This window comes from Mustela putorius, unplaced genomic scaffold (assembly GCF_011764305.1).
Source record: "Mustela putorius furo isolate JIRA1106 unplaced genomic scaffold, ASM1176430v1.1 tig00537248_pilon_pilon_pilon, whole genome shotgun sequence".
Classification (NCBI taxonomy): domain Eukaryota; kingdom Metazoa; phylum Chordata; class Mammalia; order Carnivora; family Mustelidae; genus Mustela; species Mustela putorius.
Genome location: NW_025422387.1, coordinates 3,065,205 through 3,088,893, shown reverse-complemented (window position 1 = coordinate 3,088,893; position 23,689 = coordinate 3,065,205). Strand labels below are relative to the sequence as shown.

The window sequence follows — 23,689 nt, the reverse complement described above, 5'->3', positions numbered from 1 at the left end:
TGACATCATCTTTTCAGCATTTACGCCTCTGGAGGCCTTGAGCCATGCTACATCAGCCTCTCCCTCCAAGCAACGTGCTGAGGAGACCTTGGGAAATGCATGAAGCCTTAACACAGCCCAGCACAGGGTCAGCAGAAGTCCCACCCGGGATGACCTTGGCCCCAGGGTAGACAGCCTGGGTGTGAATCTCACTGGCTGTGTGACCACAGGCAAGTCACTTAATCTCTCTGTTCCTCAGTTTCCTCATCTGTAAAGTGGGGATAATAACAATCTCTGCTTTACGGGGGGGGGGGGGGGGGGGGGGAGAGCAAATTATAACATGTGAAAGGCAACAAACACGATTACTATTACAACCTCTGTTATTATCACTGGCATTTACGGCAATTTCAAAACGGTGTAGGTTTTTAAACCTGACCACAGGGATGAAGACAAGTCCGCCTGGATCCCTGGCGCCAGGGGTCCCCATCACCGGGCGCACTGGGAGCCCCGCAAGGCAGTGCCTCCCTCCTCCCTCCAGCTGGGGCAGGGATTACTGTCAGATGGAAGAAGACGCATGTCGGAGCCAAAGATTAAAAACAAGTACAATTATGGGGCAGGCATCCATCCATAATTATGAATTTGATGTAATTAGGCACCCCACTAACTTCATTACTTATTTATTTACGGGATTGCTTATTTAATTTACGGGCCTCCTTCCCCGAAAAGTCATCTTAGCTAACACCCCTCCGGCGAGGGAGAAGGACGAGAAGTCTCCCCTCTTTGTCCCCACCCCCATTCCCGGGCTTCTGTATGTCATGCTCCTGCCCTGCCCAAAAATAGCTCCCCGGAAGGCCTGCGTGACTTTGCCCAAGATGACGGGATCACGCAAGGCCTGACGTTCCCTCGGCAGAGCCAGCTTACGGTGCCTGACCCGGGAGGCGTGGTACCTCCACCACACCCTCGCTCTCCAGCAGAGGAAACCCTCCAGGAAGAGGGGCGGTTCTGTCCCCCGAACTAGTCATCAGTTCCTGGCCCAATGGACCCTCTGCACCAGCAAAGCCTTCAGTGCAACACAAGGCCTTGGCCCTTCCCAGCTCCGAGGAGGAGAAAGAAAACTCAGCTCTCGCAGAATGACTTTAGATAAGTCACCTGACCGCTCACAGCCTCAGTTTGCTTATCTGTAAAATGGGAGTGTTAAGAAAACTGCCCACAGCTAGCTACCCGTAAAAACCCAACTGCTGCCACCCAGCATGTCCCCGGGTGTGAGCCAATGCAATAAGGCATGAAAAAGCGGTCAGAGGCACAAAGACTTGCTGGCTTTATTCCTAAGAGCCCCAAACTGGAAACAACCTCTAGGCCCATAACTCGTGAAGGAATAAATGAGCTGTGGCACATTCGTACGCACTCACCAATTAAAAAGGAGCAGTTATTAATACATCCAAAGACACGGAGGAAACCCAGAAACATGCAGAAAGAAGCAAAACACGCCAAAAAGAAAATGCATTCTTTATAATTTTATTATGAAAATCTGGAAGATTCTAGAACTTCCTTGGTGGTAGATCAGCGGGGGCTTCTGAGGGGGGAACGGGGATTCTCTTGGAGCAGGTGGAAACACTCGGTATCTTGATTGCTGTGGTTCTCAGATAAATGTTTTCCACTGTCCAAACCCATTGAGGTGAATCCTTAAAATGGGTATGTCCTACTCCAGGTTAATTACACCTCAGTCGGGCCGATTTTCGTGAACCACCACAGAGAAATCCATACATGAAAATCAGCAGCATTAACCCCACTCAGGTGCCTGGACACTACTTCCCCACTTCCCGGTCAGGTCTGCGGCTTCCTTCACTGTCCACCCAAGTTACCCCCACGGCCCTGATTTATGAGCCCTGGACAAGGAAGGTCAGGGTTACATCCTGGATTTATTCCTTCCTTGCTGGGTCATTTAGGGCAAGTCACTTTGCCTCTCTGCCTGTCAGGCTCCCCGTCTACAAGAGCAGGGTTATAAATAGCACTCTCCTCGGAGAGTTACTGTACAAGAAAATGAACCGAGGTGAAAAGCACCAGCTGCAGGCCGTGGCATACAGCAGGGGCCTCATTATTGCTGCTGCAAAATGATGAATGGGCAAGCACCAGACCCCGGCATGGACAGGACGGGCTGGGATGCTTGCCCACCCCCCCACAACACACAGAAGAACCCCACCAGACAAGACTCCAGGTCTGGGTAGCTACCCTCGTCACTGAAGGCTCCTGGCTGCGGGGGCTCCAGCATTTAACTGATGCCTCATGTCCAAAACAGGACAAGGCTCCTCAACATCCCACCTAGGGGGGCAGACACAGAAGGATGGGGGCGCAGCGCAGTACCCCAGAGGTCATTTTGGGATAGGGGCTGGCCCGCGGGGAGGATGTTCTGGTGGAGAAGGGCACCTGGTGGTCACTAACTCGGGTAGGACAAGGGTCACTCCAGAGCCCCCCATTTAGGAAAGAAAAAAATGGTAATAATAGAAGGACGGCAGGGACTGGGGGGTAGCTTCTGTGCCGGCTGACACGCGCCTGCCCGCCAGGGCCGGCCCCTGCTCCCTGCTACCCTGTGAGTGATGGCGCGGGCAGGCGGCGTCTGGGAGTCATGGCAGGAGGGGGCGTCCCCCGGGCCCGATTAGAGGGCCAGCCGCAGGCAGACACGCTCAACTGTCAGCCCCGGCCTCCCAGCCCGCCATCAGAGGTACCATTAATTGCTGTCATTTGAGGGTGGCCTGTGGGGAGAAGGAGGGGGGTTGTGGGAAGGGGAAGGAAGGAGGAGGGGGTGTGGAGGGAGAGATGGAGGGGAGTGGAGGGAGGGGCAGGGGGAGGAGGGGGAAGAAGGAAAGCAGGGGGAGGGGCAGCTTGCCCGGGGCAGAGACACCGCCCCCCCACTCCCCATGCACCCGGGGGAGGGACCAGGGCCTCGCCAAGCAGGGAGAAAGCCAGTGGACCTGTGGCCCCAAGGTGGAGCAAAGGGACTTCAGAGAGGCGTGATTCAGCAAGGCCCAGCCCCACGAACCTTCCCCCCAACCTCCCAGGATGCTTGGTCCCCATCTTCCTCCCCAGGATACCCAGGCCCCCCGTCCACGATGAGCCCCCACCCACAGCAAGCCCTCACCCTCATCGGCTGAAGCCCCCCAACCCCCGCCCGCAAACTAAACGCCACCCCCGCCGGCGACGGACACCAGCACAGAAACTCCAGAGTTCCCTGAGTTCAAACCCTCCCTCCGGCCCCTGCACGCCTGGGGACATCGCCTCACCTCCCTGTGCCTTGATTTCTTCATCTGTAGAACAGGACGACAACAGTCCCCATCTCATGGGGTCGCTCTGAGGATTCAATGCATAACCCCATGAGGTGCTTACTAGAAGGGGGTCTCAGCCACGGGAGCGCCACGCGCGCGTGCCGCGACTGTCACGGCACCGTCCTGGACCCCGGACCCAGGTCCTCTCTGGCCTTTGCTCGTCTGCTCTGCTGCCTCTTCTTTCAGAAATGCCTGCTCCCCCAGCCCCGGCTCTGGCCTCACCAGGCCGCCCCGGGGTGAGGGTCTCAGAAAGGCCTTCAAGCCGCCAACCAGGAGCTGCGCGGCAAAGAGTCCACACGTCTGGGTCTTCAGACGTCTGGCCCCGCGACTCCCCGCAAGGTCCCGCTCCCAGCTGCCCCTGCCTGTCCCCAGACAGGCCTTGTCTCTGGGCTGAGGAGCCACTTGGGTCCTGCCACGGGGGCTCCTGAGACCCCCCCGCCCCCTCCCCCATCTGTCTGCCTCCCTCCTTCCTCAGACGTGATGGATCGCCCCAGAGGAGGAAGCTAAGTGCTTGCAGACAAAAAGCCCTTTTATCGTCCTCGGGTGGGCCACGGCATGACAAGCAGATAACTCAGCCACGGGAGGAAGGTTCCCCATTAGGCCAGTAAGGCAGATTGATGGAGGACCAAGAGGCAGAGGAGAAGGAGGAAGGAAACCCCCCCGCCCCCCCCACTCCCCACCCCCCCCACCCCACCCCCCCCACCGCCCACTCCCGGCCCAGGCAAAGCTGCCTTCCTTCAACTTCAGAGGCACCCAAAACTCAGCTGGGCTCATCACTGCAGGGGGACGACCACCGGGGGCGCCTACGCCTCCCCACCTCCACGATGAGACCCACCACGTGGGACAAAGGGCCTGAGGAAGCAAGCAGCCTCCAAGCCGGTCTATCCCTCCTGCCTCCTGGGGGAGAGGGGGCGGAGGGCAAAGGAGCAAAAGAAAGACGCCTGCTCCAAGGACACCGCACCTCTATCTCACATGGTCTCCTGCAAACCAGGAGGCCCATTCCAAGCAGCCTCAGAGCCTTCGCATGGGCTGTTCCCTCTGCCTGGGACACCCTTCCTCCAGAGGACCACATGCTTGGTCTTTGCTCAAACGCCACCTTCTCAAGTAGGACCACCCTGACTCCCCTCACTCTCTGCCGTTTGATACTGCAACCCCAGCCCACCCACACACTTCCCAAACCCCCTCTCTCCTCTGCTGGCTCTTCATGCCCAGGCGTCCCACCACAGGACACACTGTGGGTATATGACTTGCTTATGATCTGCCTCCCCTACTCAAGGCCCCTTCTCCAGCACCTGGGACAGCGCCTGGCACACAGTAGGTGTTTGGGAATAATCGTTCTGTGAATGTATGTATTCTACAGAGGAATAAAACCTCTTGATAGCAGCCAGGTCTGAGCCAGAACGTGCTGAGCCCTGCTATGGGCCCAGCAATGTCCCCGACGACTTTGTAGGACACCCATTTGACAGACGAGGAAACCGAGGTGGATTCGCACCCAGGTCTGTGGGAGGCCCGCCTGCTGCAGAACCACTGGGGAACCCAAGACATCAGCCTCGGGCTGGTGTCAGGGACAAGGACTGAAACTCCCCCCACTTGCCTCTCAACTCAGTTTACCCCATGCAGAATGAGGCTGCACAGGGGACCCCAGCTGTCCCTCCAAGTCCCCACCTGCACCTGGTATAGATCTGACTGATCTATAGATCTATAGATCTGATCTCAGCCCTGCCATGGACACGGCAGGTCAGGCTGGGGCCCCCGCCAGCTGCTCAGCTCCCCCAAACCCTCCTCAGGGCCAGGCCCAGCTGACACCCCTTCTTCACTCCCCAAAAGAAAACAGCTCTGTCAGTAAGAGGTAGAGAAAGATGCGGGGAATCGTGAACGAGCACTGACCACCTGCTAAGTACCGCGTGTTCAAGGAGCCTCAGCCAGCCGACCCTCTGGGATCCTCTGGGACCCTCAGTGCCACGGAGCTGGGAAGGGGGCTAGCTGTCACTTCTAGGAGCGCCCCCCACCCCCACCTGACCACTCCTTCCTCTCGGGCAGGGGCTGAGGCTGGGTGTTCATTTCATGACCCAGGACGCCCCCTCCACAACCCCTCTGGGAGGCACCCTCCCCTAGGTCTCCAAATCTTCCCAGCTCTTGGGGAGGGGAACGGAGTGTCCCTGCCATGCCCACCAGGGTCTCCCAGGACCCCCAGCCTTAGTCTTTGCCAGGTCTGGAGCACAGTCTGTCCTTCCTGAGCCAAGCTCCGTGACTCCAGCGATGGGACTGGGCACTGGGAGAAGGGGCCATGAATTCAGCTCCCTCCGCTACAAGTCCTCTAGCTGCTTAAAAAAATTATAAAACACAGGAATCTTAGCAACAATCCACTCATCACCAATCCTGTGGGGGCCAGGAGGCGGGGAGCAGGGAGCTCTAGTTGTATCCCTATTTTATAGATGGGAACATTGAGGCAATTTTATAGATGGGAACACTGAGGCACAGGGGGCCAAAGGGCCTTGCCCTGGGTCCCACAGATAAGTCGCCAAGAAAGACCTGCCCTCAGGCAGCCGGACCCCCGGGTCCTGGCTCAGGAGCACAGCGCCTCTCCTCATTAAAAATCAACATAATAGAAAAGACACTTGCACCAACCAGGCCAATGTCCGAATTCTCAGCTCCAAGCTTTTACCACTCACGACCCGTTCCTGGACTGCCTTCCCTCTCCCCTGACATCCCAAACCCTGCCTGTGCCCGTATGACCCTGCCCCAGTCCCGCTGGTGTGGAAGAGGCCCCGCCGTCCAATGCACCAGGTGGAGGGGCGGGCAGCGGGCACAGACCTGTCCAATACGGGCCTTGATCTGCTTGCTGCCAAGTGAGCATGTTGGGAAAGAGTCTGCCAGGTTCCCTGGGAGGGTCAAGAAAAAGTTCAAGTCCCAGGTCTGGGCTTCCCCCTGAAACTCGGGACAGGTGACCCACCTGTGCCTCAGTTTCCTTGTTTGTAAAACGAGGATTGCAGCCCATCTGGGGGCATAGCTGTGAGATCCACACAGGGAAAGGACTCGCTGTGACGTCAGCCTGCTCCGTGCCTGGCTCTGTTCTATCTAAGCTCGTTTCATTGTCACTGCCACGCTAGGAGGGGACACGGCTGATGCCCGCAGTTTACATCTCAGGAAGTGGAGGCAGAGGGAGAAGTAGTGACTTGCCCTGCGTGCCGAGCATGCCTGGGCTGGAAACGTGGGCCCCCTCGTCTCCCACGGGCATGGCGGCCACGGTGGCACCTAGGTGTCCAGCCTGAGGACATCCTCCAACGCCCACCACCCTAACATCCGGCCTTTCCACAGGCCCCTCCCCACCACGCCTGCGGCCACCTTTAGAGCACAGAAGCAAGGTGCCCACGAACCCCACTATCCCACATCCACACCGCCAGGGACCGCCCCTTCTCTAGGGCATCATATCCCATCCCCAGGGGCCCCCAAGTCCCCCAAGCCGTTCCCCGCCCTGGGCACCTCTGGCGTACCCAGATCCCACCCCACAGGTCACACTGGACCCCCAACCCCATCCAGCGGGAGGAATCTGACTTCCCCAGAAATTCTGCCCCCCCCCCGACCCCCAAGGTCCCAGCAATATGAATCTGCTACAGACAGCGACTGGGGACAGCTATGAACCTACCCGGAATGGCCTCCAGCAACACCGAGTCCCCAAAGAGCCCAGGAGTCCTGCGGGAGGAAAATACGAGTCTTGTTAGAAAACACTCAACAGCCCCCATGCATGAGCTAATAATAATAAGCACAGCAGGGCCCGGGCTGTGTGTGGTGGGGGTTGCGGGGATGCTCCGCCCGGGTTGTGCCTGGGGCCCTGGACGCCTGGGGCAAAGCATTTCCCCACCACTGCCAGGCAAGATGAACACTCAACCACCAGTGACAGAGAGGGGCACTGGGGTTCACAGAAGCCAAGTCTCCTGCCCCCAGTCCCACCACTAGGAAGTCACAGAGCTGGAATTCCAACCCAGGCCGTGCGGTTACAAGCAACAGGGCCACCGAGGAGCTGGGGGCCCAGATCACAGTGTCGCTGAACCTCCCCCCATGAACTCCCCAGTGGACCCTATGAACACACAGGGGACCCCTGGAGGACAGCACCTGCTGGTCTCATTCAAGAACATCACCATCCAAAGTCAGAAACGGTCAAGTAGAAACTTCTGTTCAGAATCTATAAAGGACACCCACAAAGAAACACGAGAGCCAGTTAACGCAACAGAAAAAAACAGACCGAAGTCTTGATAGCACTTGACAAAAGTCAACACACAAATGGCCCACGGGCACATGAAAAAGAGCCGATTTCACTAATGATTGGGAAAGCGCAAGTTACAGCCCCCAGGGGCCATCGCACCCCAACCTGGATGTCTAAGATTAAAGACAGACAGAAACCAAGTGTCTCGTGACCGTGGGACCCAGCAATCCCACCCCTGGGCCATTCCACAAGAGAAATGAACCCACAGCTCCACGCAAACAAAGACTCTACATGAACCTCGGTTACCGCTTTACTCATAATCACAAAAACCCCCAGAACAATCCAGCCGTCCACCAACAGGCGCACCCCAGAACACTGCTCGTCCCCAGTACCTACCATGTGACAACATGTGGGACGCACACAATCAGCAGGAGGGACCTCGGGCTCTCGTGCTGAGCCCAGCTGCCGGGCTCAGGGGGCTGCAAGTGGGGGCACGCGCCCTCGTCCCACAAGCACGAGTATGGAAAAGGCCAACGTCAACCTTCACGGGTAGAGAGGCCCAGAAAGGTGGTCCCCCCAGAACGGAAAGGAGACTCCCACGAAAAGCCAGGACGCTAACACCACGGGCGCCAGACAAGGGATGGGGGGGGTTGCCTATATGGTGTCCACTTTGTAATCATTCATTCGTCTATACCCATGTGTTTTGGGGTTACTGTTTTAGCTTTTATACAGAAAAAAAAGGAAAGAAACAGTACAGTGGGCAGAGCACTGGGCAGAGAGTCCAGAAAGCTGGCTCTGGCCCCACTAACAGCTGTGATCTTGGGCAAGCCCCCAGCAAGCCCTGAGCTCAGTCTTCCCATCCAGAAAATGGGCCCACTCCCCCACGATGTCTCCATGGCAGGCTCCGTCGCAAACATCTCAAGTATCCAGTGGGCCTTTGGGACCTGCTCCTCCACCCACGCCGAGGCAAGCGGAGCCGGGGATGCCCACTCTCATGGCGCTGGGGACGGTTCCAAGCAGGGCTCGGGCTCTGCGGCCAGGGTCCCTGGGTTCAAACAGGGGCTGTGCCCTTCCTAGCTGTGCACCCCGGGATGAGTTGCTTCACCTCCGGAGCCTCCGTATTCCCATCTCGGAAGGGGGAACACTGGAAACTGCACGGGCCTCAGAGCGGATGCCGAGTGCTTGTGGAGCACACCACAGCGATCGGTTATGGCTGTGAGCTAGCATTACCCCTGCTCCATAAAGGGCCCCAGGCAGGGTCAGGCCCAGTGGGCTCCCCTGGCCACACAACTGGGGGCTTAGTTAGACCCCATCTTCTGTGTACCTTCTCCCAATTCCAGCCAGCTCCTCCCGCAACCCCCAGACACAGAGCACCCAGCAAGAGGGCGTCAGGGGACAGAGGGCCGGGGTGGGGAGGAACCCGGCGCCGCAGGTGGAAGAGACCGCACCTGTGAACCCAGGGAGACCCGGCCGCCCACAGACAGCAGAAGCAGCTTCACTAGCAGAGCGGCGACCCTCAGGAAGGATCTGCATGCCCAGAAGGTACAAGTTCCCCCTGGGACTTGCATTCCAGCTGAGCAGTGGATGGTGGAAGCCTGGATGGTGGAAGCCTAGACGGTGGAAGCAGGGGACCAAGGGGAGGCTCCAGCACCAGCCAGAAGGGTCCCGGCAGAGGCGGGAGAAGTGGACGGAACGCTCTGCCAGGAGAATCCACGGGGCGGGCAGGGAGGGAGGGAGTCTGGCCGGCCAGCTCAGACAGGGGTCAGGGGATCGCTGGTCAGCTCTGGGTAGGGGAGGGAGAAGAGAAACACAGCCCCGTGCGCCCTGTGCGCACCCGTGTAATCCTCACAACCCCAGGGGACCTCTGTTTTCTAGTCCAGGCAGCTGAGGCTCAGACAGCAGAGTCATTCACCCAAGGTTACGCAGCCAGAAAGTGAAGGTGTAATGGGAGCCCGAACACGACGCAGGGCAGCTGGGGTGGCGGTTGCTGGAGCTCCCACCACCTCCCCGGGCAGAGCTGCACATCTCCGGGACCCCCCTCAGCCCTGGGTCCTCTGCAAGAGGAGGCAGCACCAACCCCCAAGCCCAACAGACCAAGCAGCAGCCGCAGGGGCCCAGCCATGCTCTACCCCCCACCCTCAGCCACCAGCTGACGCTTACACACGAGTTCACGCCCGTGCACACCCACAGCCGCTCGCCCACAGGCTCACGGCCTCATCCGCTCACAAGCTCTCACCCGGTCCGCACTCATGGGCGCCTCACGCTCGCACACGTCCGTGCACGACTCACTCACTGAGCACGCGGGGGGCCCGGGCACCCTTCCTCCTCAGCTCACCCTGGGCAGCGCTGGGCGGGCCCGGGGCCACCGATGCTCCATTCCAGCCCCTTCCTGTCCTCCTCTTCTCTCCAGGGCTGACCAGATCTGTCTCCCGGCAAAGCAGACCCGAGGGGGCTCCTTCTCCCACGCCCACCGCCACTCTAGCTCGAGTACGTCGCTGAACCCCAGCGCCGTGGGCAGCGGCTCATCCATCCCCCCACCCCAGCCCACAACAAGCCCCTCCAGGCCTCTGCCCTCCCAGAACGAGCCCAACCACCACCTTTTCCTCCTCCGGGAAGCCTGCCCAGATCACCCCAACCACAGAGGTCAGCCCCACGTGCCCATCCACCCCACTCAGAGACGGGAAGTCACCAGCCCGAGGCCCAGAGCCCAGCGAGGACAGAGCTAGGTGGAATTCAAACCCCAAGGAGGCTGATCTGCTTCAACCAGGACCTGTCACCCTCCAGCCAGTCCACAAGCTTGACAAAGCCTCGGCACAGGGACGTGGCTGTGAACACGGGCCAGGAGGACTCTAGGGATGCGGTCACGCCCACCCACACCCAAGCCCCCCACGGGCGCACCAGTGAATGCACGGGGCCACTTCTAAGAGCAGGGACAACAGAAACCAGAGAGAACCCGCAATGAAGGGCATGGGGGTGGGGCTGGGACCGCTTCCCCAGGAGGTGACCCTGGAGACCAGGGCGGAAGGTCTAGGCCCTACCGAGATAAGCAGGAAGGGCACTCCAGGAGGAGAGCACAGCAAAAGGCAAAGCCCCAGAGGTGGGAACCAGCTAAACAGGAAAGCAGCCAGAAAGGCCAGGAGGTGGAGAGCCAGAGGGAGAGGACTCCTGGGTTTTATCTCCAGGGCAAGGCCGCAGAACTGGAGAGGCACACTGTGATTTTACACAAAACAGCAGGAATGGTGTGAGGCAGGGCTGGTGAGGACAGGTCTAGGTCAATCCCTGAGGCCTACCTGGAGGGAGCGACCCTCCACCCAGGCCCTGTCTCGGGTCTCCTCCTGCACTAGAGTCTCTCCTAAAGTCAGAACCTACAGGCTCGGCCTCAAGGCCAGGCAAACATCCATGGCTGGGCTCCAGCACCCCCAACCCTGCTGGACCCTCATGGGACCCGCTGGTCCCATGGCAGGACACCAGGCCTTCACCCCCACCTGCTTGCGGAGTGGGGGGGGCTACAAGCCCCCACCTACGAACACATAAAACAAATCCTCTCTCCTAAGCCAGCCTCTTCCTGGCCTCCCCCACAGGGGTAACACCATAGTCAGGGCCCCAGGAGGCCCTTGCTCGAGGTGCAGGAAAGAGCAGGTGTGGACAGAGCGTCCATGGTGCCCGCAGACCAGAGACCGCTCGGGTTCCAGCCCCACTTGAGCCACTTGTCCCCCTGTGCATCTGGCTCCCCATCTATAAACCGAGGCCTGGGGACAGTGCCCCCCACCCCCATACGGTCTGGTGCCCCCTGAACAGCGGCCAGCACGGCATAGGGGCAGTTTCAACGTGTCCTTTTGCTCAGGACTTCAGAGCAGTACTCCAAGAGAAACAGGGAAGGGGACACATGACACAGGGAATGGTCCCCTGTCCCAAGGGTCTCCGCTGGAAACGTACAGAGCGAGGGCTAGAACCGGATGTTTCCTAGGACCCCAGCAAATCCCTCCCTCATGTGCTCATTTCACAGTGAGGCAGACTGAGGTCCGTATTGGATAGGTCTGTGCCTGCAGCTTGCCCTGGTAGGGCTGATGGCAAGTGGTCTCTCCAGAGAACTCCTACACATTCCTCAAAGCCCAGCCCCATCACGCCCTCTCCCCTCCTCGCCAACAAGTAAGCGTTTCTGGACAGTCCAGGCATGTTCTGGCCCTCACTGCTACCCCATCCAAAGGCTCTGTCTGGCCACCCCCAGGAGACGCTAAGTCCCCCAGGAAAAGACCTGATTCATCCCTCACTGAGGCCACAAGTCTCTACTTAAAGCTAGATGCAGAGTAACCAGCAAGGCGAGTCTCAGCGTAGAAGACTCTGCGTACAGAAGTCGCCGGTGCACGGCAGGGCCAATACCATGGGGCATAGCTGCCCGCAGGGCTGAGAGAGGGCCAGGCACACAGCGGGGCGGGGCCCTGGACCTGCCTGCTTCTTCCACCAATCCCCTCCCCCAACAGACAAACAGGTGCACCACCATGCACCTCCCACACCCACCAGAATCCCACCCATGTATACAAGCTCAACAGCCCTCTTCCTCCAGGCAGCCCTCACTCCTGCAACATCCAATCTGGCAGCAGCCACAAAGCCAACAAGGAATAGTAATAGCGGTCATGGCCAACACTAGCTCCTCAAAGGCACCCCAGGCCAAGCCTTTACTTACTAAACTCCAACCACCCCTCGAATGGGTTCTTGATTATCCCCACTGTACTGATGAGAAAACGGAGACCCAGGGAGGTTGGGTCAGAAAGCGGAGACCTGGTTTACCTGGTCCCAGACCTGCACTGGGGCTGAGCGCCAGGTATGTCACGGTCAAGGGCAACCTCCCCTGCGTTTGCTCAGACTCTGGACCAGGCAGCGCGGCACTAACTTCATCCTTCCTTCAGCCTCTCTCTGGAGCTGCCCCCACCCCCGGCTCCCCAAAGGACAGACTGAGGCTCCAAGAGGGGCTCTCACGGCCACCTGCCATGTCCCTCCATGGTCCCCGCAGAGGGCGGGGCACCCTCACGGTGCTCCACGGTCAGCACAGAGGTACAGACTGGGACCCTACAAGAAGCAGGGGCCACGACCCACTGACAGCATCCCAGCCCCCAGGCATCATGGCCTCCTGCCCTGGGCAATGCCGTAGGCAGGGCTGGGACCAGGTAGGACCCTCAGTGCCGGCCCTCAGAGGGGAGCGCTCCACCTGCAGCCCCCACCTTCCCATTCCAACCCCCCTTAGCATGCACCGGGCGAGTTCTACAAAATCACCCACAGCCCGGGGATCACCATGGAGCCTGCCCCTTTGAGGAAAGGGATGTGAGCGATGCCCATACGAGCCTCTGCGTGGCCCCACAACAGCCAGCAGCATAAGCCATGTCGGACAGCTCTACAGAGCCCATCAGTGAGGAGGGCACTGGCCCCCAAGGGGCAAGCATGACCTCAGGCAGTGGTCCCTGCTGGCTGGCTTTGCAGACTTCAGGCACAGTTTGACCCAGGCACCAGGCTGGAAGCGGGCCAGGGCCCTGAGGCCTCTTGGGGTGGGAGGACGCACAGAGAAGGACCTAGGGGAGCCATCCGGGGCCACCTGGCACACCTCTTCACATCAGGTGAACAGGCGCCGGGGGCGGGCCATCCCCACCGCTGTGGTGGCCGGGAGCCCACACAGCCGGAGCGGGAGGCAGGCTCCGCCGCCCTTCCATTTAGAAGCCACTGGGACATTTTATTTTCCTTCTCAAGTGACAGCTGAGGCGTGCCGGCCCAGGCCAGCTCTCCTAGAAGCTGCAGAGAGACAATCACCGCAAGTTCGCCAGGTCTCTGATTCCCCACTGGACTGCGGCAGCCAGCGAGTGCTGGGAGGGGGGCGGAGGAGGCTGGGGCACATGCTGGCCATCCGGGGCCCTCTCCGCCCCACCTCTCCCCCTCCCACTAGGTGGGTGGCGGCCACAGCCAGGCCAGGATGAGTGGGTGGAAGTGGACAGGGCCTTGGGTAGGACAAAGGTGGGGGGTGGCGTACAGCTCCGTCTAAAAGGGATGGAGCCCATCCAATGGTAGGGGACACAGCCCCACTCAAGGGGGGCACATAGTTAGGGAGAGAAGGGAGGGGCAGCCCTGATGCAGCCAGTGCACACCCCCAACCCCCAAGTCCATTGGTCTGGGCTCTCAAGAGAGGCCTGCACCGGCGTCCAGCAAACCACCACACTGGTCACCCTCATGGGAACACCCCCCTCAGCAGGCACCCACGGCCAGGCTCTGGGCCAACTTCACAGTCCGGCCGGGGGGCACGATCCTGACCTCATTTTGAAGATGGAGAAACTGAGGCCCAGAGAGGTTTGGCAGGGCCACGAGATTGCACAGCCTTCAAGGGGCGAAGGGAGATTGGAACCTGGGCATAGGCCCAACCGCCCCATCCTCTACCCTCCAACACCCACAGCTGGGCCCCAAACACACTTCTCTGAACCCTCCTGCCCATCTTCTCGCTTGGGGTGTGGGGCCATCTTCAGTGACAGCAACCGACTGGAGAAATCAGACGCCAGGAAGGAGCCGGACTATCGACCGTTTCTGGAGGGAAGGGGGGCGGGCGGGGGCCCAGGCACACGGCTTCGGCAGCCTGGCTCCCAGCCAAGCCCGGGCCAAGGCAGAGCAGGCGGCACAGACCAGCCTGGGAGGGCCAGGGGCTTCCCTCCAGACCAGTAGAGGCACCAGCGTGGAAAAGCCATCTGTCCATCCACCTGTCTGTCCACCACCGGCACGGACAGCCCGTAGGGACCTGGAGCTCCCCTCCTGAGGGCTTCTCGGTGCCAGGCACACTGCTTGGAACTCTGCGCCTAGTAACTGGTTATTCTCTCAACTGCCCTATGGCCCTCCCCATTTTGCAGATGGGGACAGCGAGGCAAGAAAGCTCACCCAGGCTTCCCCCAGTGGAGTTCCGCACCCAGGCATCTGCTATAACCACACATCTGCTATTACCTCTGCTGGCTACCCCAGCCCAGAAACCCCCTGTGGGGCAGGAGACAAGAGAGCAGGCTCTCTGCATGGGGTAGAAACTTCCAGAAGCCTCTGGATACCCTTCGGTGGCCGCCTCATTGTAAAGATAACTCAGTCTCTGCCCCCTGGAGAGCACAAAGCAAGCACCCCAAGATGGTAGCGGCAGGGTTCCCCCAGACAGCCGCAGCATCCTTGGCTGGGAGCCTTCCCTGCCCCCGGCCCCAGGCTCCCCCAGCCCCCCGCCCTGGAGCGGGGTCTGGGCCATCAGTGGCTGCAGGGAGGAGCTGGGGGCTGCCTGGGAGAGAGCCGAGCTGCCATGGAGCTGTCGATCGCCAGAAGCAATTAATTGCCCAGGTCAAGAGACGGTGAAAGAGATTTGTCACCCGAGGCCCAGGGGATATTCCGGAGAATCCAGCAACGCAGGGCAGGCGGAATGGCCCCGAGAGCGATCAGGGTCCTTGCACACTTGCCCCCTCTATCATCCGTCCCTCCCTCCCACACCCTGTTCCAGCCCCCCTGTGCACGCACGCTCCCACTGGCCTGTGTGCTGGACACCGGCCCCGGCTCCAGCCTCTGGGACCGGCGCACCGGGCGGGACCAGACAATCCTTGAGGCAGTGTTCACTGCACAGACGGGACAGTAGGCCAGCAAGGGAGCCGGGACCCAGAGTCTCTGAAGCCCAGGGCCTGGCCTGACACCCAGACTCACTCCAGGTTCTAGCTGGACGACTCCACACTGGAGGCCGAACTTCTCTAAGGCTGTTTCCTCAGCTACACAACAAATACAAAATAACCAGAAGGGCGAAAGTCAGGCAGGCTGGGGCTCAGACTCCAGCCGTGCCATTCTGAAAAGCCTGAGCAACTCACCCCACTTCCGCAAACCTCAGGCTCCCCGTCTATAAGCAGGGATGAGGCCAGGACAGCACCGTTCGAGCTCAGGTCAGGGGCTCGGATGCAGGTTGCCACTGGGACTCCCCAGGGACCGAAGCTCAGCCCCCAGTCCTACTCGGATGTCAGGCAAGCCCCCCACCCCCCTGCCAAGCCGTTCAGACACCGAGCCTCAGCCCCAGAGGCCGGCCAGGATGAGAGGCACAGAGCACAGGCTTGTGTCCCAGACCCTAGGGCAAGGCCCAGCTTCAGCGGACAGCATTCATTCACCCTCTGGGCTGGGCAGCCGGTTGTCCTGGGGAACAGAAAGGCCCTGACACACACACCCTCCATGTGTGCCACAGAGAGGATGGGGGAGGGGCATACAGGGTGCAGGCCTCCCCCGAGAGCCTCCACTGGCTTTGAACCCTTTGTTTCTGTACCAAATCCCTCCACACACACACTCAGACCTGTGCTGCCCCTCACACCCACTGATCGATGTGAGACACGCCAATAAACACATCCTTCTATGGCTCCACTACCCAGATAGGAAAACCGAGGCCCAGGGAAACCAGCAAGGGATGGCCTCAAACCTGATTCTTTCTGACGGTTCCCATGAGCAAGAGCTCGGCTCAGCAGGTGTTCGGAAGCCCAGGTCACTGGGGCCAGAGGCAGCACTGAGTCAGAGTGAGAAACTCAGCGGAAACTGAAAACAGCCGGGGGGCCCCCCGTGCTCCCCAGAGCGAGCCATGCTGAATCACAGCACCCGACCCTGTGTTGGAAAGTTCCTGCTTCTGAAGCCGGGGTGGGGGTGGGGACGAAGAACACCACTGCGCTAGGGGTGCCTCTCGGGGCCCAAGAAGGGGGACAGCACTTCACACACACTGACCCTGGAGCTGCAGGTTTGCACCCACCCGCCCCCCAACCCAGTGCTCCCAAGGGCCCCTCAGGGATGTTCGTGGCTGGAGGGCGGGCAAGCCAGAGAGCCCCACCCCCTCACGGAGTTCTACCACCTTCCTGGCCACAGACGTGGGGGGACGTCAGGACACAACTCCAGGCGGCCTCGCATCCCCCAGTTCCACTGCTTCCTGGCTGTGTGATACGGGCCACGGGGCTGAACATCTCCACGCCTGCCCCTTGCCTGTGAAACGGAAACTCTCACCCCTGGAGACTCGGTAAGCAAATGTGTTCCGTGCCTAGCATACAGTAAGAGCTCAATAAATACATATCTGTTTCAGTTCCCAGATTGATTGTCTAGTGCGGTGAAATTCACCCAACACAAAACTAACCATTATAAACTGAACAACTCAGGCTGCCTGGGGGTTCAGCCGGTGAAGCATCTGCCATCGGCTCCGATCTTGATCTGGGGAGTCCCAGATGGGTCCCAGTGGGTTGAGTCCCACTGGGCTCCCTGCTCCGTGGGGAGTCTGCTTCTCCCTCTGCCCCTCCCCCACTGTTCTTGATCATGAGAGAGAGACCCTCTCTCTCTCAAATAAATAAATAAAATCTTTAAAAATAAAAAAAAGGGAACAACTCAGCAACACCAGTGACATTCAGTGCTGTGTAACCACAATCCCCATCTCATCCCAGAACATCTCCCCGACTTGAAAGGGAAGGAACTCCCCACCCCCAGGCAGTCACCTCCCCGCCCCCGCCGTGCCCCCGCCGTGCCCCCAGCACCCTCCTGCTTCAGCAACCACTCATCTGCACCCCGCCTCTACAAGTCTGCTTCTTTGGCACATTTCTTACCAACACAGTCAGACCCCATGTGGCCTCTGGGTCTGTCCCCTCTCACTCTGCACCGTCTTTGCAAGGTTCGTCTGCATTACGGACGTACCAGCGTTTTCATTCCCGTTTCTCACTGACCAGTATTCATTGTCTGAATGAGTCAATAATATGGTTTTAAAATAAGAAAAATGTTATAAATAATACAGAAATGCCAGATGACGAGGGACGTTATCTAGACACGTAGACATTAAAGATTTAAGAATTCATCAAATTATAAAATAAATAACCGTAAGGACAGTAGGGGATATGGAATCTGGTCAGTGGGAGGAGCTGCTAGCCAGCGGGAGGGGACCGTGGGAGCCCCAGAGCTGGCATCTCCTCCCTCGGGCCTCCCTGGTCCAGGCCCTACTGTGCTGTGCAACCCAGGGCCAATTCCTCACCCATGCTGGGCCTCAGCCTCACGTCTGCAAAGAAGGGCACTGGGAGGGATGCTTTCGGAGGGGGGAGCTCTCACGGCAGCAGCCATGTTCACAGTACCTCCCACTGGCTCGCAGCCCTGGGGAGAAGAGAAGCTATGGCAGCCAGGCTGTGGGAACCCTGCAGGTGTGTGGCGATGCGTCACCAAGGCAGGCTGACAGCCGCCCCGTGCTGGGAACAGAAATGACAAGGAACTCCAAGATGCCTCATCGCCCTGCCTGGGGGGCACACTCTGGGCCATGGAGATGTGGGCCCAGCATGGAAAGGGGACCTGGGTTCGCCCTGCCTTGCCCTGCCCTCTCCTGCCTGGAGCACAGCCCAGATGCTGAGTTCCTAAGGCCTGATGCCAGGTTCCTGCACTTTGGGCCAGATCAATCTTCCCTGTGGGGGCTGCTCTGTGCCCTGTAGGATGTGTACAGCATCTCTGGCCCTTGGAGCATGCCCGCCCCCTCCTCCCCACCTTGGGACAACCGGAAGGATCTTCAGACATTGCCAAATGACCTTGGGGCCAACATCACCCCGCTGACCCCATTAGCACACCCTCAGAGCCTCTCTCCCTGGGCAGGAAGCAGCAGGCACTGGTCTGGCCGGTTCCAGACCAGCTGGAAGCCACTGAGGGAAAAGCCCCCCCCCCCCCGTGTCCAACCCCCCTCCTCCCCTTCCCCCAGGTCGGGCCCATGGACACCTGGCCCAGCCAGGCTCCATCTCACTGCAAAGGAACCCATCCAGCCATCGACACAAACCCACCGATGCCCTACCATGTGCTAGCACCATCCCAGCTTCGGGGACCCTGCCTTCAGTAAGACGGACGTAGCACCTACTGCCTAGGAAGGGACCTCTGATGTGGGAAGGCCACCAAAACCCAGGGCATAAATCCACGGAGGGGCTTCACATCTGAGCCAGGACCACTGGCAGCAGGGACAGAGTGTGCCAGGCCGGGGGCAGCAGGTGCCAAAGCAGGGTTAGAGAAAGGGGTGAAGGCAGCAGGCGCCACCCAGGGCCCTGGGCCTCTGGGTTTATTCTCCAAGGAGGAGGCAGGGCCTGGAGAACCGCACTGCAGTCTCCTCCTTCAGACAGGGTCCCTCTGGCTGCAGCACGGAGGACAGATCCCCGGGACGAGAGTGGATTCGGGGGCCCAGGGGAGGCTACTGCAGACAGCCAAGCCAGGCGGGGGCCTGGTCTGCCGTCCGCGGTCTCGTTACTACTGATAGGAGAGCGGGTCTCGGAGGCAGTTGCTTCGCTCCCCCAGCACAGTACAGTGAGCCAGCATTACCCTGACTGCAGAAAGGGCCTGCGACCAAGTGGTCATCTGACCACTGCCACTGCCACCATATTCCTGTGGTTCGGGCAGAGGAGGTCTTGGAGGCTGTGTCCCCACCTGGAACATGCCAGAAACATACAGGGACAATCACAGCTATCCTTTGACAGCCACTCAGCCAGGGAAGGCCCAGGCCATGAAAGTCACCCTCTCCACGCAATTTTCAAATGACCCTGCCATTTAAAAAAAGAATCTTCCAGAACCAATCCAAACACTTGCTTTTTTTTTTTTTTTTTTTAAAGTCACTTTCATGTATTTCCAGTCCTGAAACCCTTCTGGGCTCACTTACTCATCCTGAGTGGGAACCAGCGACTCCTGGGGCACGACACTGATTTTTCTTGTTGTTGTTAATTCTGTGTGAAGTCAAGACCGTATGAAGGAGGAATTTCAGTGCCCAAGAATAAAAGGGGGCTTTCCACATATACGCTGCAAATATTGCTGGCGGGAGGGGTGGTTATCAGGAGGCTGTGTGGCCCTGGGAAAGTTAACTGACCTCTCTGAGCCTTAACAGCTTGCCCGTCACACAGGGAAGTGATGATCATTGCTAGCTCACAAGATTGGAAGTATCCCAATGAATTACCGAGGTGTGTGCCTGCCACGACTAGACCAGCATCAGAAGCACGCTGTCTGACCATGCAGCTGAGGGGGCTGGAGGCAGGTGGGGCGAAAGCCCCCAGCACGAGCCCCAGCTGGGCAAAGAATGGAGGATAAAATCCCGAACTCCCTGCCTGGGCCAGGTGGCTCATCGCCTGCCTGGCTTTCATCTCCAGGAGATAAGCCGCCTGCTCTCAAGTTCACGTTCAGGATCAAATGAACCCACTTAATCGCCTTAGGGATCTCCCCTGAGCCAGCTCCTTACAGGCCTGGGGAGGAGGGCAGCTGAGCTCCCTCCCACCGAGACCCCCACCCGCATGGCCAGGCACAGAGGATGCCGTGGGCTCTCCACCAGCACCCCCATCCCCTGCCCAGCTGGCTGCGATGACCCAAGGGCAGATGCTTGCACACTTGGCCTTCAGAGTCTACGCACACATCATCCGCCCACTGTCACAAAGCACCTACTGTGTGCCTTGTGCCTGACGAAAGAACTCACTAAAATCCCCACAGCAGCTCGGAAGGCCAGTGCTACCACAAACATCACTCTCCGGACAAGGGCATTGGAGGCCCAGAAAGGAAATAGCCAGCCGGAGGTGACAGGGCTCCTCGTAGCGTCACTCAGAACACCCTTGGCCCCCATCTCATACAGGGGGAGACTGAGGCAGGAATGGGACTTAAGTCACCACCATATCCCAAGGCTAAGTGGGGGAGAGTGAGCAGGGTGTCCAGCTCTGCCTGGACAAACAAGAAGGGAGCCGCCTGCCTGCCTTGTTCCCAGCAGAATCCTAGCACCTAGGACAGCTCCCAGCACACAGTAGGGTACTTAATGGCAGCATCTGAATGAAGAAAATCTACACACTGGGCATAGACTCCAAGGAAAACTGTCCTGGGGCTTCTCTGCCTTCTACACAGTCTTCTCGGAGGTCCTATCCTATACCACAGGGGTCCTGGAGGGGTGACAGTGGGCAGTGTCCTGCAGTCATGTCTGGTTGTCACAGTGGGTGTGGAAGGGGGCATCTACTGGGTGGGCAGAGACAGAAATGCTGCTCAACTCCCTTGAATGCACAGGACAGCCCCCAGGGCAGAATTATCTGGCCCCGACATCAGTAGCACCCAGGTTGAGATATCCTACTGTACTGCATCCCTTCGTGCATCAATTGAGCACCTACTGTGTGCAGGGCTGCACAAAAACCCTACAAGGAGACGGAGTCATGGGGCTCTGGGGGTGCATTCCATGAGCCAGGTCCCCACGGCTACTACAGGGCAGAGGGGTGTCCCAGACCCAGCTGGTGCAAAGCCCCACCCAAAGCTGCCAAATCCCTGTGTGTTCCCTGAGGATGCTGACCTCCAGGTCCGGCGGTCATGCAGGGAGAGCTGCAAAATCACTGTATTTCACTGCTCCCTTGCCCCATGGTCACTCAGGGCAGCAGAGATCAGAGCTGGTCCTTTTTGTCAAAACCCACATCCGTCCAAGATGCCAACGCTCGCTCTCTGGGGGGTAGGAATGTGGTCGGATTTTTTTTTTTTTTTTATGTGCAGGCTTTCTATTTCTTAATTTCCCAACTTACAGAGAACACGTTTGTTCTGCTTCTAAAAACCAAAATTTGGTAAGGCAGCTATCACACCGTGGCACGCCCTACCCAAGGGCTTGGCCGTAGGGAGATCCTACCCCTGCCAGAGCACAGAGGGTCGGCCAGTGCAGCCCCTGGGGAAGCACTTGCTGGTGGAGTATCTGGAAAGGCCACAAGCCGAAGATTCCAGTCCTGGGGACAGAGGAGACGGGACGCACGTGAGCGCCCCGAGGCGCTCGGAGAAGGTCCGTCCAAAGACCGCTGCCGTCAACTCAAGCGGCATCTCTGTGGGAGAACACACCGATTATACATCGCAACAAAATACCACCTCTACAGGAGGTAAAATCCAGGGAGATCCAGATCAAGCGAGCTGCACCAACAGGCTAAAAAAATCCTAATTAAAAAAAGAATACATAATAACAGTAATGACAACAACAGCCCACAGTTTTAAACGCCTTGTGCATTACTACTTCTCATCCACAAAACACATCCAGAACGGAGGCAGCGTTTCGAACCCCGCTCTACATATAGGGAAACCAAGACACAGAAAATGATATGGTAATATGCCTCAGGCTTCACAGCTGGTGGGAGGCCATGGGAGGGGGGGGTGGAGAGCAGGGATAGGACCCCACGAGCCATCAAAATCCCTGCGGGTCGTCACTCCACTCCGTGGCCTGCCCAGCACGGACAGGAAATTACTAGCTTGAATTACACAAAAGTTGTCAATATTCGACCACTTTTGACCTACAAAACCGGCAGAGTCCCACGGCTCACCTTAGTAGCGCCCACAGAAAACCACGTCCACGTGCATTCTTTCAGCCCAGGGAGGAGACAGGGCCCCGGGCCATGCAGGGATCCGCACGGAAGCCCGTGAAGCATTAAAAACATGGATTAGAAGAGCACATGTCTAGCTGAGAAGTAGAAGTCTCCAGCGAGGGGACTCGGGTGACTGGAAAGTCACCTGCATTTTTTTTTTAAGATTTTATTTATTTATTTTAACAGAGAGAAAGAGAGATCACAAGTAGGCAGAGACAGAGACAGGGGAAGCAGGCTCCCTGCTAAGCAGAGAGACGACCGAAGCGGGACTCGATCCCAGGCCTCTGAGATCATGACCTGAGCTGAAGGCAGAGGCTTAACCCACTGAGCCACCCAGGTGCCTCTCAATTTTTTGTTTTACTAAAAAGCGGCCACCTCGGCTGGAGCCCTGAGCCCAGCTTCGTGGACCCAAGCTGGCTGGCGCATTCTCACCCTTTCCCTTTCCCCTGGGGCAGTTTCTCTACCTGCCTCCCCCCCCCCCCGCCGGACCCCCCATCGTCCATACACCAGCAGCAGGTCCCCAGGGCCTGGTCTCTGGAGCCTCTCCTGGCAGGAGAAGCTCTCCCCACCTAAGGATCTAGTTTCATTTAATTGCAGGGTTCAGGTTTCTGGACGCAGGCCCAGAGGCCTTCAGGGCCAGAGGTGTGGGCCATTTTCTTCCTCTTTTCAATAAAGCCGGGAAGGAAGCAGCGTGGGGCATCACCTGTCTGTTCCGAGAATCTGGAACACCTGCCCCCTGGGACACCCCACCCAGAAGAATCATCCGGGGCTCTGGGGACGTACTATTTTTCTGGCCACCACAGGGATCAGATGCCCCCACTGGATTTGAAGGAATCAAGAAAAAAGAAACACACACACACACAAACCAACAACCCCACCGCACACCACCCCTTCCCCTCTCCAAAGCTTCCAAAGGGTCATCTCACTGCTTCCAGACATTTTTCTTATTTCATTTTTTTCCCTAGCATGGCCCTTAACAGTTTGCGACTCACTCTCTTGGCCCCAAATCCCTCACCCACAGCCCCAGGTCAAGGCCGAGACTCTGAGCCGTCACCTGACTCCAAGGTCACTGGCAGTTGGGATGCACCAGCGTCTAAATGACCATGTTGTGAGGCACCTGGATGGTGCTGTCAGTTGAGATCTGACTCTTGATTTCCGCTCAGGCCATGATCCCAGGGTTGTGGGATCGAGCCCCGTGTCAGGCTCTGCACTCAGCACGGAGCCTGCTTGAGATTCTCTCCCTCTCCCTCTGCCCCTTCCCTGCTCACATGCTCCCACTCTCTTTCTCAAATAAATAAATGAAATCTTCTTTTTTTTAAATAAAAAAATAAATGACCACGTTGCTCCCGGCTGCTGGTTCTCAGGGTAGATGCAGGCCCTGTCTGAGTTTCCTCCTGCTGCTGTAATAAACGACCACAGACGTGGCAGGTTAAACCAGCGTAAAATATATTCTCGCGTTCTGGAGGTCAGAAGTCCAAAAACCGGGCTACAAGTCAAGGTGTCAGCAGGGCTGTGCTCCTTCCGAGGCTCCGTGGGACAATTTGTTCCTGGCTTCTCCCCACGTCCAGAGGCTGCCTGCCGTTCTTGGCCCCACACCCCTTCTTCATCTTCAAAGACAGCATTAGAGAGTGTCTCAGTCTGGCTCTGACCTCCTGCTTCCTCCTTTTAAGGACTCTCGTGAGGACTTTGAGGCCCCCAGGATTATCCAGGCGAACTTCCCCATCTCAAGGTCGGCTGGCGGGAAGCCTCAATCCCAGCCAGCCACGGCGGGGATTAATACCCCTTTGCTGTGTGACAATACATTCACCGTTGCTGGGGACCAGGACAGG

The 23,689-nt window shown here is 58.5% G+C and overlaps 1 protein-coding gene across 1 annotated transcript in view; it reads right to left on the bottom strand.

Moving 5' to 3' along the window:
- Positions 1–23,689, bottom strand: part of NCOR2 (nuclear receptor corepressor 2) — a 206,997-nt gene that overhangs the window by 170,634 nt on the left and 12,674 nt on the right. The window contains exon 2 of the mRNA XM_045073531.1: positions 6,946–6,992. The gene's annotated coding sequence lies outside the window, so the exon portion shown is untranslated. The remainder of the gene's footprint in view (positions 1–6,945; positions 6,993–23,689) is intronic.